Below are 13,261 nucleotides of genomic sequence, written 5' to 3' on the forward strand. Positions count from 1 at the left end.
ACGCGCGAGGCCCGCGAGTCCGCGTCCCGGTGGCAGCAACCCCGACGTCTTTTGAGCCGAATTATTCGCGAACCGCGATTAATTCGCGAAAAATTACTTTTACCCAAAAAAATACGATTTTTCCGAATTTTTGGAAAAAATTCAAAAATTCAAAAATGGACATTTTATTCGGGTTTTCAAAAATTTGTGAATAATTCGCGAATAATTCACGAATTAACTAACTATGGTTTGAAACCCTAAATCGTGAGATACTTGTAATGTCCTCGGACAAATCGCAACTGCTGGTGATGATCTCCGATCTGAGAATGTAACGACCCAAAATAAATAGTAGAAGTAGTAGCTAGCAGAGGAAGCTAGAAGTATTAAAAATGCTAACTTTGCTTTAGTAAGAGAAGAAAAAATGGTGGCAGCAGGTTGAGAAGGGCGCGAGCTTGGCGGCGGTGACCGGCGTGAAGGTGCTCGGACGGGACGCCGGGGGGGATCGACGAGCTAAGGCGTCCATGGCGCTCAAAGGAAGAGAAGAGGAGGTTGAGGAGAAAAGGAATAGATCCGACCGAATCTAAGCAGTTGGGAGAAGAATGAGGCGCTACGGGTCGGAGGTTTGAAACTGCGAAGCGGGCGCAAAAGGCGAGCCCATTACCCGCAGTTGGCTGAGCAGATAGAGGGGCGACCCAAGGTCCACTACCCGATCCGCTGGCGGCGGTCTGGACCGGCAAAGCCCATACAAGGCCCATCGTGCCATTGAATGGCAGCCCATGCCTCAATTCATGAGCTTTTGTTGTTTAGCCCTCATAGACTAGATGCTTTTCATTTTAGCCCAAATTACCAAGTGGTATAAATACCAAGTATAATGTAAACCTGAGACCATCAATGAAATGAAATATTGAATCTGCTTCTTCTCCTAATTATCCTTCTTCTTCCCCTCTAATCTCCACCTTCACTCTCTCATCTCTTCTCTATTTTCTTCTAAAACCCTACTCTCTTCCTCCCAATCTCACTCCTTATCTCTCTGTATCTCTCTACCTCTACTCTTATCTCTTCTTTCCTTACCTCTTCTCTTTCCCAAACTCACCGGGATATTACATTGGCCGGTGAGAGATTTGGAGAATCGAGATAAATTGGGAGTATAAAAATGAGGTGCGGAGAGAGAATTTGAGGAGATGAGGGGGAAAAGAAAGAAGAGAAAAGAGGAGATTAGTAAGGGTAGGGATCAGACTGGGTAGAGAAGATAAAGAGGGGAGGAGAGAGTAGAAGAAGAAAAAGATAATTAATAGGGAAAGAAGATAGTTGCTGCATTAAACTTACACCCTGCTTCTTATTGTCCTCCGCACACGGTGTTGAAATGTCAATTGCACATGCTCGGCCAGCACACCCAGGGGCCGGGGCCGAGCCTTGCACGGCGGCGACGGTGGCGCGAGCGGGGAGGCAGGGGCCGGCAGCGATGGCGGCGCGAGTGGGGAGGCAGGGGCCGGCAGCAGCAGGGTGCCAAAGGCCGGGGGAGGCGACGGCAAGGGTCAGCTGTGTTGTGGTCGAGATCGGAGAAAGGGGAGAAGAGGCGCTAGGGCAAAGGGAAGGAGAAAGGAGACATCTAATATTGTGCGAATCCAACTCGCCAATCCAGCTCAAGGAGGCGGGAAGGGGTCCAAATGGATCGAGTCATTAGTTACCTATAGGGTCGATTCCGGGTCGACCTTATTAAGGCTTCGTTTGGTTCGTAAATTAGTAAAAACTAGTTATATACCGGAAATAGATACAAGTATGAATTTTTATAAGAACAAGAATATTTTTTTGTTTGGATGAAAATGTGAGTATAAGTAAGAACAAGAAAAATAGCGTTTGGATGGTGTTTGGGAATAAGAGGAATACTAGCGTAGGGACCCGCGCGATGCGGCGGGTAGAAATATTTTAGTAAAAATTTATAGTCTGTAGATTTAACAAACAAATAAAAACGTTAAAAAGAAACAGAAAAAATATTTAAAATATTATGAAGGGTAATAAATAATAGAAAAAAACTAAAGAGATTCAAATTCACACTTAACTAATCATATAAAGATATTTATCAATCCTATTATCTTTTCTAATTTAAATTAGATTTCTCTCAAAAATCAATTATTATTGCATTTGTTTATGGACATTCAAATTGTCATGCCATCAAAGAATTAGCACGAAATGTAAAAAAATAAAAGAAAAAATATGAAGGAATATATGATAGTCATACAAATAAATTTAAAAATAATAATAGTTAGTTTTTAACTACCGTTAAATTGTAAAAGCCCACTTTTCATATATCTATAAGCTAACAATCTATATATTATGTTAGTTTGTTGATGTAAATACTAATTTAATCAGTTTTTTTTATAATTTTACTCCATCAATTTTGTTTAACTCAAATGACTTATTCATGAACAGTAATATGCAATAAAAAAAAAAGAGAGAGAGAAATAATACATATTCATCCGACATAGAAGGAGAGGAATCTGCATTAGCAGCTTCAATTAGACAATTCGAAAGTTTTATCCGATGACTCCATTTTGCCATTCTGTATCGAAAAAATCTCCTAATATCATCTATGGTCTTCTCGAAAGAGGATAAAAAAGGCCTTAGACCAAGAACAGTCTCTTTCCTTTTATATAAATAAATAAAATTAGGAAGAGTTCAGGAATTTTGGGATGCTATTGGCTATGATAATAATAAAAAGACTCACTTTCTAAAGCAAAGCTTTCTATCCTCCTTTAGGCTATCAACGAAGCTTTAATAACCAAGAGGTCTTGGCTTTTATTACATGCATACCATTATTTATTTGGAGTTTGATAACTAAGAGGTCATGGCTAGCTTTTATTACATGCATACCACTATTTTGTATTTGGGAGGTGAGAGGGGAGCAGTTTTGGGAGATGAGAAGGTAGTAGTTTTGGGAATTCATTTAGTTTTATTTCTTTTATTATGTTATATGCATGGAGTTACATGCATATATATTTATATTTCAAAACAGTTTTGGGAAATGAAGAGGTAGTAGTTTTGGGATTCATTTAGTTTTTTTTTTTTTATAAAACTTTTATTATGTTATATGCATGGAGTTACATGTATATATATATTTATATTTCAAACCATCATTAAAAACTTTTATTATGTTATATGCATGGAGTGACATGCATATATATATTTATATTTCAAATCATCATTAAAAAATATAAAAAATCTAAAAAAAGGAGAGCTTGCCATGTCATCATTCTTATTAGGGATTCATATAGAGTTATAGATAGTGGGTGGTTGAATTTTTAAAATACCCAAAATACCCCTTTCTCTTAATATGAAGCCTAACCAAATTTTAATTTTAAATTGTATGTAAATTTTTTTTATTTGGGAATAAACTAACCCATTTAAATATAAGGATTTAAATTTGAAAATACTTTGATATTTTATTAAATCTTGACTTTATTTAATAAATCTTAAATATGTATTTTAAGTCATGCTTAGCAAAATTTAAAACGACAAAAACTCAGTTATTTAAAAAAAATATTTTAAACATCATGTTGAATATAATAGATATATTCATCAACAATTAACGAAAAACACATGCATTATTTAAGCACGTAGCTAATTTACACTTTTTAGTAACAAACACATTTACATATACTATCAAACAAATCTACATATACTATCAAGCAAATTTGCATCCATAATATTCCACCAATTATATAGCATGAAAATAAATCTAAATCATTATCACAACTGAAATAAACAATATAACTGATAGATGTAAACATGCAACTAGTCGAATATTACAACATAATATTATCACAATTACCTCACATTAGGAAGCAACATAATATAAACTTTATCCAAAATACAAAACTATTGACAATATTTACAATTAGCATAAACACAAACAATCAACATTTACTATTCCATAATTGCTCTATTATAGTTCTATGTAAACTGTCGCCGCATCTTGATTCATCTGTGGCGCCAATATTTGGCGGATCCTCGTCGTCATCGCCAGCGGGAAGTTGGTCTATCTCTTCATTAAAGTACATATCATTTTCTTGTCGTCTTCGAATAAAATTGTGTACTACACAACATGCCATAACAATCATGCATTGTATTTATACAGAAACGGTGTTGCGTGATTTAGAATCTTAAACCGCTTCTTTAATATACCTAAAGTTTTCTCGACGACATTTCTCAATTGAGCATGTCGATGGTTATAGAGATCTTTGGGGTTGCGATGCGTGCGAGCCTTTGTGGTGATGTCAAATTGACTTAGATGATACGGTTCACCTCTGTAGGACGCAAGAAATTTGTTTGTGTTTGTGTATCCTGAATTAACCAGATAAAATTTACCTACAAATATTAACATAGATAGAAAACAGTATCCATTAAAATGACAAAAGTATTATTCATAATATTAAAGACCATTTGGGCAGTTACCATTCGGAACTGTAAAACCTTCCCTGTCGCAGGCCTACAGAAGTACACGAATATCTGCTGCTGATTCTTCCCAACCTGTGCATACGAAGAAAAAAAATATGGTCAAATGAGACTGCGGCCATCATATTTTGGGATGTGAACCCTTTGCGATAGCGGAATCGTGGTTGGTCGCTCCTCGGTACAATCACAAGAATATGTGTGTCATCTATCACGCCAATTGCATTCTACAAGATAACATGCAGCAGATATATTAATCCACAATTAACAACCAAAAGAAATATATATTGCATATAATTGTACAAATTAACCTTGAAAGAATGAAAATCGAGATTATCTCGAATTCTTGGATGCACCATTGCATTATTTGGCGGCAAAGTTAGATATTCATCTTTCAACATTACAATACAACAACATTTTCTGATATAGAATTTATATATACAATCCAGCTAAATCATATATTTACATACGTATCCCTGTAAAAACTTACTTCTCATATATGCATTCAAAATACTGCCAACTCAACACAACGGTATCTTGTTTAAAAAACTGCACTTTTGAGGGGTCTATATGAAAATTCAGATTTTGCAGGGGCATATACAAAGGTAGATAATCTTGCGTGTGTATACAAAAATTTAAGTGTCATAACACAGGTTTGTGTCAAGCACGTGTTAGCACAGTATGGGCCGTCGCACCATACAGTGCCTATGTGTGACATTTACAAAAATACCTATTTGCCGACACACGATGAACTGAAATATTTATTTTCTTTATCACTAGTATATCTTAATTGCTTAGTAAGTATCTTTATCTAATCTTTTGCACTTTATTAATGTAATTACTCGCTAATTTCTAAGAAATTAGGGTTTTGGGCACGCCATCAGTAGAGAGATCGCATCGTGGCAATATCTCATCAACACAATACAATATCGTACAGCACGGTACGGCATTGTACGGCATGATAGGCACCACCCATACTAATGGGCACTTAAATCCTTGCATACCTTCTCAATTCACATAATTCCATAATCAAAAATCACAAGATACAAAGATATATACAGGCACGTCCATTACTTATAATCGCAAGATCCATCAAATTGTTCCACATTGACTGCCGGGTAGAGAACCGCAGGTCTAATTCCTCTCTTATGAAGGCTAGAAAATGTGGTGGCAAATGTAGATACAGTGAATTTGCTATTAACCAGAATCAAATCTGCCATGCTTGCGGAGACCAAATACCAACTTCAGGAAACTAGCTAAATAAGGGTCTGACTATACTTGGCTGGACCTTTTGTAAAAATGGTGTTCAAGTATAATTGTTGAACGGGTTACTAATAGCTTCCTACTAAAATATCCTTAAACCCTTCTCACTATAGGAAATGCAAAAGCCTTGAATTGGAGCCTCTGTTGTATTGATTCTGCTTTTAGCCTTTTAATTTAGGGCCCAATATTTTACCTCCCTATCACAACAAAAGCTCCAGCCAATTTGTTAGCCTAACAAGCGAATTCTAAAAGTGTCAGCTTCTGGAATAGAGAAGCCGGGCCAAATAAGCACAAAAGACAAAAGTAAAGGAGATTAAGCTTGACACATAGAAAAATACAACAAAGAAAGTCTCAGACCAGTACTGGCTTCTTTAATCATGTCAATTGGCTTGCGATACTACCTTCTTAGCGCCGTTGTATGTTGGGCAAGCAACAAATCCGGAAAATGGCAATAAAATATTACCTAGAATGCATTATATAGCATGTTATCCCGCCAGAACGCTTTTCAATTGTTACAAAAAAGAAAGAGATATTTACATCTATGTCCTCATAAATATCTACATATTATATCCCTGTAAAAGCTGAATGTTCATACATACCCTCCAAAATCTCGTAATTTAAGTAAATACTAATATACATGAAGTTAGAAAATGCTCTTTGAAAGTTCTTTAAGCATAAAACAAACTTTCTCGAAAATTTCATTTTTACAGTATGCAAATAAATAGATGATGTTATTGGCATAGATAAATAATAAAAAAATATAGAATATAGACTAGTACCTTGGTTGATCTTTTCAATTTCATCAAGGGAATGACAACAGAGACCTGATCTACCAGTACAATGTCAAATGTGGGCCACATAGACAAAACACACACAGTGCAACAAATATACAATGAAGATATGCACAGATAGCATGGAAACGGTAGAAAATATAGCGAGGTAGGAAACCACCATACATAGTCACTGAAAAAAGACCTGAAGAAACAAAAGTTATATGAACATTACTAATTCACAACATTAGAGAAATCTTGCAATAAAAAAAAGCACCAAAATATGCAGAAGCTTCTTATCTACGCCTTTCTCTTAGCTGTAAACCTCAAATAGAAACAATTAGCTATTAGAAAGGTGTAAAACAATAGTCCTTAACTACTTTTCAGCATGTCAAAACAATTTTCATGCATGGCTGTTTCGTAAGAAAAGTTAAAAGTTCTCGATGTAGTTTTATATTCTCTTGTTCACTATTGTTTGTTTTAATTTCCCATTAAAAGTTATGGAAAGCAAAAATAGTATTTTTATCTTTTCTTTCCACGCCCTGATGAGAATAGGAAAAAAGCATAACATGCCCCAATAAATTCTCTAATTAGTGGCAGAAAAAAAAATCCATCTATGCCTCATCAATTTAAGCTATATCCTATGTGGAACAAAATTTTCCTCCGGATTTTGATATATGAGTTTCTTAAGACCAAAGTAACCGGCATGGGAAAAGAAGCAACGAGATAGGAGAAAAGTAGTGGCATAATATAGATTATTCTAACATATCAATCATTTTGGTATCATTTGATAGCAATCATGACATGCTTCCAATGAAAAGCAAGATGCAACAAAAACTGTGGCTATTCAACCTATTCAGCGACACATTTTTGGCCTTAACTTTGCTATTTTAAAACACATAAATAGGAAATTCAGTCACCAAATGAGTGCAACTATTCACAAAAGCCTCACCAGAAACAGTCTCCTCGAAGCAGTGATTCTTGTCGTGATATGATGTGAAACAATGGACGCTATGCCCATGAGCAGCAAGCTCGATGGCGGCATCAACAATCAATTTTTTTGCCCTACCTACACATTTATAATAATATGAGATGATCAAAACTCTATTCATCAACCAATTAAAATGGATTACTTATGCAACTACAATACTATTACACTGTATTACATTTGTGTTGAAAATTAGTTCATCATGGAGGTATGAGAGAAAGGACCCACTCGTCATGTTGATCAAAAAAGAGATTTATCATGATCTTTAGTTTCTTAACAGGTTATACTATCATCTTTAATTTTATTCTCATCAAATGGTGCAGTGAAAATTGTTTATCCCAAGTTTACCTCAACACTGCCTTTACAGTGTAGAGAAATTTAAGCATGCAATAAAATAGCCTACCAGAAGAATATTACTAATATCTCAAATATAGATAAAGGGCAATGGACAAATAAGAAACACTTTGTAGGTCACATGACTATTTTGCAGCTACCAATGTTGCAATGTCACAATACAGTAGCAAAGGCTTCGAAGACTTGCTAGAAAGGATACAAAAAGATAGAGTGGACTCAATTTGTTCAAAATTGACTGCTAAAATATGTCTAAAAATAGTTTTAGAACAAAAAGGATATTTACTCCAGAAAGCCTGCATTTTATTTTCACCTGAATGATTATAAGGACGATGAAAACGGTGAAAATTGGATAACATAACATTTGAATACCTCCGCACACTTTCCTAGGAAAACTGCTTTTACATCCTCATAAATATTGATTTAGTTTTTACTTTTCTTCTCTTTTATCCTCTTTCTTAAGATCCTATAGCCATCTCTATCTCAACTATCATCTCCAAACTGTTAAAGCCTTGACAATAACTTTTTATTGCAATAATATCCAAGATTCCGAAGGTGGATAAGAAAAAACTAAATAATACAAGTAAACTAGAACAACTACCCTCTATAACCACTAATTGGTAGGGAGAATTGAGAAAAAAACAAAATATGTGTAAGTCTTACATGTTCACAAATTTGTTCCAAAAGAAAGGCCAAAAAAAATGGGTATCATATATGCAACATTAGATCCTAAATTTCTCACTCAAACAATTTAACACTTGAAGCGTTTTATATATTGTAAACTATCCCTAGTACCTTACAAAATCAAAATTTTCTTATGTAATGACCATTTTAGCAGCACGACCAATAAAATGAATCCCGTCTCCAACTTCCTCTTAGATTAAAGTAGGGTTAAAAGACCGTTTTACAACAAAAGTGAATGGAAGCTAGAAATTTTAAATTTATGGATAGAGCTAGAAATAACAGGGGCAAAACGTACGTCCGGTCCCCTCAGCATCATTTTATCCCTTCCTACAAAATGATTTGCTTTACTTCAGTTTCGTTCAAAGTTCACAATGGGTTAGAAATCCATTTTACAGCGAACATATTTAACCGATATCAGCACTTTAACAGGGAATGAAGTGCAATATATGTGAAAGTTTAGGAACTATAGGATTTTTCTTTTTTTCCCTCTTTTTGAAACTTTAGTGCTTAAGTAAGAAGTTCACGGACAAGAAGCAATATCGGGACGGTACATGGAGTACTCCTATATTTTTACCTAGTTAACAATGTAAATAGATGTTCAACGGCTAATTCATCTTTTGCGTAGCACTAAGACACAAATTTGGGATACTTCAGAAACTATCCGTACATTTTGCTCTCTCTCTCTCTCTCTCTCTCTCTCTCTCTCTCTCTCTCTCTCTCTATATATATATATATATATATATATATATATATATATATGCAAACAAGCTGTGTTTCTCCGTGTAAACATATAAGGAATCTGATCTTTAAAAAAGATGCAATATTCAACAAATCACTGAATAATTTATGATGACCGATATGATTTCTCTTCTAAATCACTGACCAAATGGGCAGCTCTTCGCGAAAAGCATGTATCAAAGCAATCTGGGTCGGAGAGACGAATCAATTCCAAGATCAGGATGGATGATGGCTATCTTAAGTTTGGGGTGGGAATTTGTCTTCTCCATTTGATTTGACTCTCTCTCATTGCCACCCACAGAGCAAAGACACTGCCACCACTGTTTCTGCATTTTCAACCTTTTAGAGTTTGAAGCCCTAAATCGGGAGATACTTGTAATGTCCCCAGACAAATCGCAGCTGCCGGTGATGATCTCCGATCTGAGGATTGTAAATTGGGAGTGTAAGAATGAGGTGCGAAGAGAGGATTTGAGAAGATGAGAGGGAAAAGAAAGAAGAGAAAAGAGGAGATTAGTAAGGGTAGGGATCAGACAGGGGAGAGAAGATAAAGAATGGAGGAGAGAGTAGAGGAAGAAAAAGATAATGAATGGGGAAAGAAGATAGTTGCTGCGTTAAACTTACACCTTGCTTCTTATAGTCCTCCGCACGCAGTGTTGAAATGTCAATTGCACATGCTTGGCTAGCACACTGAGGGGCCGGGGCCGAGCCTTGCACGGCGGCGACGGCGGCGGGGTCCCAAAGGCCGGGGGAGGCAACGGCGAGGGTCAGCGTGTTATGGTCGAGATAGGGGTGTCAAACACGGCCACCCGGCCCGGCACGAGAGTGGGCCGGGCCAGGCACGGTACGAGCACTGTTGCACTCGTGCTGGACCGGCCCTGTAAGGACTGAGATTTTTGCAGTGTAGTTAAACTCTCAGTTGACGATGTTTATGTGTGTAATTTAATTACATAAGCACTCGTCAAGTTTCAGGAGAAAATGAGCTAAAATGGAGAAGATACGCGATTTTTTAGTTTTCACTTAAGTGAATAGTAACTTCGATTTTCTGGAGAAGCCACGGAGTAGAGTTGGCTTCTGGTGCGTATCGGACTCCGTTCATAGCGATCCAATAGCTCGTTCGACCGGTTCAGCTATTCTGGAACTGCTGGTGCTGACAGATTTTGGTTTTGACGCACGAATTTCGAGAAAATCTGAAAATACATGTTTCTTATGTAATTGTGCGTCATTGCGGCCTTTTGGAAAGAGAATGGATTTCGTCGTGAATCCGTGGTCGATCGAGGTGAACCAAAATCGTAGCTTTGTTATCTCCGAGGTGCTGATCGCACTGGTGCAATCCGTTCGCAAATCCGACGGACGGATCTGCGGAGATTGCACGTTGATCGAGGAGAGGTCGGTGAGGGCAAAATGGTATTTTTGCAAAAGTCGTAATATTTTATGTACCGTTTTGTGTGAAATCGCAGGTGGAGGTGTTTTAGCGCGTTTTACACGTGCTGTGAGGGACTCGGATTAAAATACCGAGTTTGGAGGTACTTTCGCGCGATTAATGCCTTATGTATATAAGGTATTCTAGGGCTTTATACTTTGTAACCCTAACCCTAGTTCTCCCTACGCCGCCAGCCACCTTCACCCTGCTCCCCTGCCCTAGCCGCACGCCCCTTGACCGTCGCCGACTGATCTCCGACCAGCCACCACCACCTCAGCCTCTTTTTCTTCCTCTCCCTCTCTTGTTTCCACTTTCCTCTCCACCATCATGGACCCGAGCTAAGGAGGATCACTCGAACCCACCCCCTCAGCCGCCTCCACCCTTCCCCAACCTCTGGCCGCCGGCCCCGCCGCCCCGAACCGTCGCCGAGCGCCGCCATCGCCGCCACTGCTGCTTGCGGCCAGCTAGGCCGAGCTCAGGCCGAGCTGGGTTGCAACAGCTGCCCACGCGCCGCCGCCGCCTGAGATCGCTCCCGCCGCCGTCCCCGGAGCCTGGCGACCCTCCCCGGCCGGTCGCCGCCGCCTCTGCGAGTCGCCGCCGCCACCGCGTGCCTTGGGCGCCGCCGCCCCAGCCTGCTGACCGAGCCAAGCTCGGGTGGCCATACCCGAGCCGCGGGCCACCGCCGCTGTCGCCCGCCACCTCCCTCCTCCTCCTCCGGCCGTTGGGGACCTGCCGCCGTCGTCCCCGAGGAGCCCCGGCCGCCGCCGTGGCCGCAGCTTCGCTGGAATCCGAGTCTAACTGGTGTAGGCTCGGCTAGCTCCGCCGTCGCCGCCACCGCCCCTCCGCCGCAAACCAAGGTGAGCACCACACTCCTCTCCTCATCCGCACCCATCCCTGGCCGCCGCGCATGCCGCCGTGCTGCCGGAAGCCGGCCGGAGCAACCTTGCTCCGGCCAAGCCCGAAATAGGGCTTATGTTGGATACGTTACTGTTCTGAGCTTCCTAAGCCTCCCCGATCTCTGCTGAAGGGAGCACGATGATCGTAGCAAATTGCTGATCATCGTGCTCACCTTAGATTCTGTCGGGAACACTCCGTTCCTCTGTTTCGGCGGTGTCGACCCTATCGAGCTTGTTTGGCTGATGTTTTGAGTTTGCGCACGCTTATCCGGTGATCCGAGGCTGTCCTGATGCCTCCGGAGGTGAGCACGGTTATCGTTGGTCAGTGATGATCACAGTGCTCACCTCACTTTGGATCAATAGTGTCCGGTTAGCCCTGTTTGGCGTGATCTTCCCCGACTGCGCGCAGTTAGTAGAACTTTGGGTTGCTCCCGCGCTTCCCACAGTGAGCCATTGTGCTCTAGACCGAGAGCACGGCCTCCGGCACGTCGAGACCTGTTAATACGTGTCTCGGCAAAGCTTAGAAGTCCTCGGTTTGTGAGAATGAGTCATAGAAGTTCCCAGATTTACATAAAATGATGGATTTTATGTAAACACGGGGGCTTTTGTGCAATTGTACGCCTTGTGGCTACTGTGGGCAGTGTGTATGAGCGTGTTTGACCTCTGGACTGGTTGTCCATGACCCGATAGCCTTTGCGCAAATCGAAAAGTCGATTCCAGCACGTTTTTCGGCGAAATTTGCCGAAAGAATGCGGTTTCGGTTCGGATTTCTTCCGACGTGGTTTGGTTATCCTGTAATTTATCGCTGAGCCTTGTTGGCTGGTCACCATCATCATTTTGTGGGTTCGATGATGATGGGTCAGCGACGATGGGTTCCGGTGTCGAAATAGACACTTTCGGGAACCCGGATTTGTATAATTACCCGACAGTAATGGTGTAGTTGCGGTATCTTGTGTTTGCTGCCAGAAAATCCAAATTGGAGTGTTTTGGGGCAGCAGGTGACTCGTGACACGAGTCGGTGAGTTTTGGGGCACTTAGTGGGTCCCAACGGTGTCCCGGTGTGGTTTTCGGGACTTCCGGTGAGTTACGGGGATCGGTTTTGGGAAACCGATTCGGGGATCTTATGTGGGGGGTTTGTGAGTCTCGTGCTTTGGGTTAGTGGTTTGGATACTGACTTGGTGGATCTTCTTAGGTCCAGTAGACTCTGTGCGTACCCAGTGTTCCACGCGACAGTGACAGGTGGGTGCTTCGAGCTGGTAGTCGGTGAGAGCGTTTCACCTCCTTCTCCTGTTTTTCTATTCCAGTATTTTGGTCTCTACATGTCTTTGTTTGCTTATCTTTCGTATATCGTACCTCTTTGATTGCATTTGGTTAGTAGTTGATAGACATGTAGAACAGGATGCATTTGTATTTCAATATCTCTGTGGACCTTGGGTCCAGGCAACACATCGACTTTCTTGTCATGTGTTTCGATCTGGTTGATCGAGGTTCGGCATTGTACGCCCTAGCATCTATTACAGTTCGGCGTTGTACGCCCTTGTTGGCTTCGGCCTAGGCACCGGCTTTAGCCGGGTTCTTGTTTGAGCATACCAGCATTGACTTAGTCACAGCACTTGGGGGTATTCATGACACCGGATCGGTTTGGCCACCGATCGGAGGTGTACTTATCCGGATAGGTCGTCCTGCGGGGCGGATGGATCAGGTCGGTGCAGTTAGTGACAGG

At 40.5% G+C, this 13,261-nt stretch overlaps 1 pseudogene; it reads right to left on the reverse strand.

The window, feature by feature from the left end:
- LOC109728414 lies at positions 5,298–9,531 on the reverse strand (annotated as a pseudogene).

Source organism: Ananas comosus, linkage group 23 (assembly GCF_001540865.1).
Source record: "Ananas comosus cultivar F153 linkage group 23, ASM154086v1, whole genome shotgun sequence".
NCBI lineage: Eukaryota > Viridiplantae > Streptophyta > Magnoliopsida > Poales > Bromeliaceae > Ananas > Ananas comosus.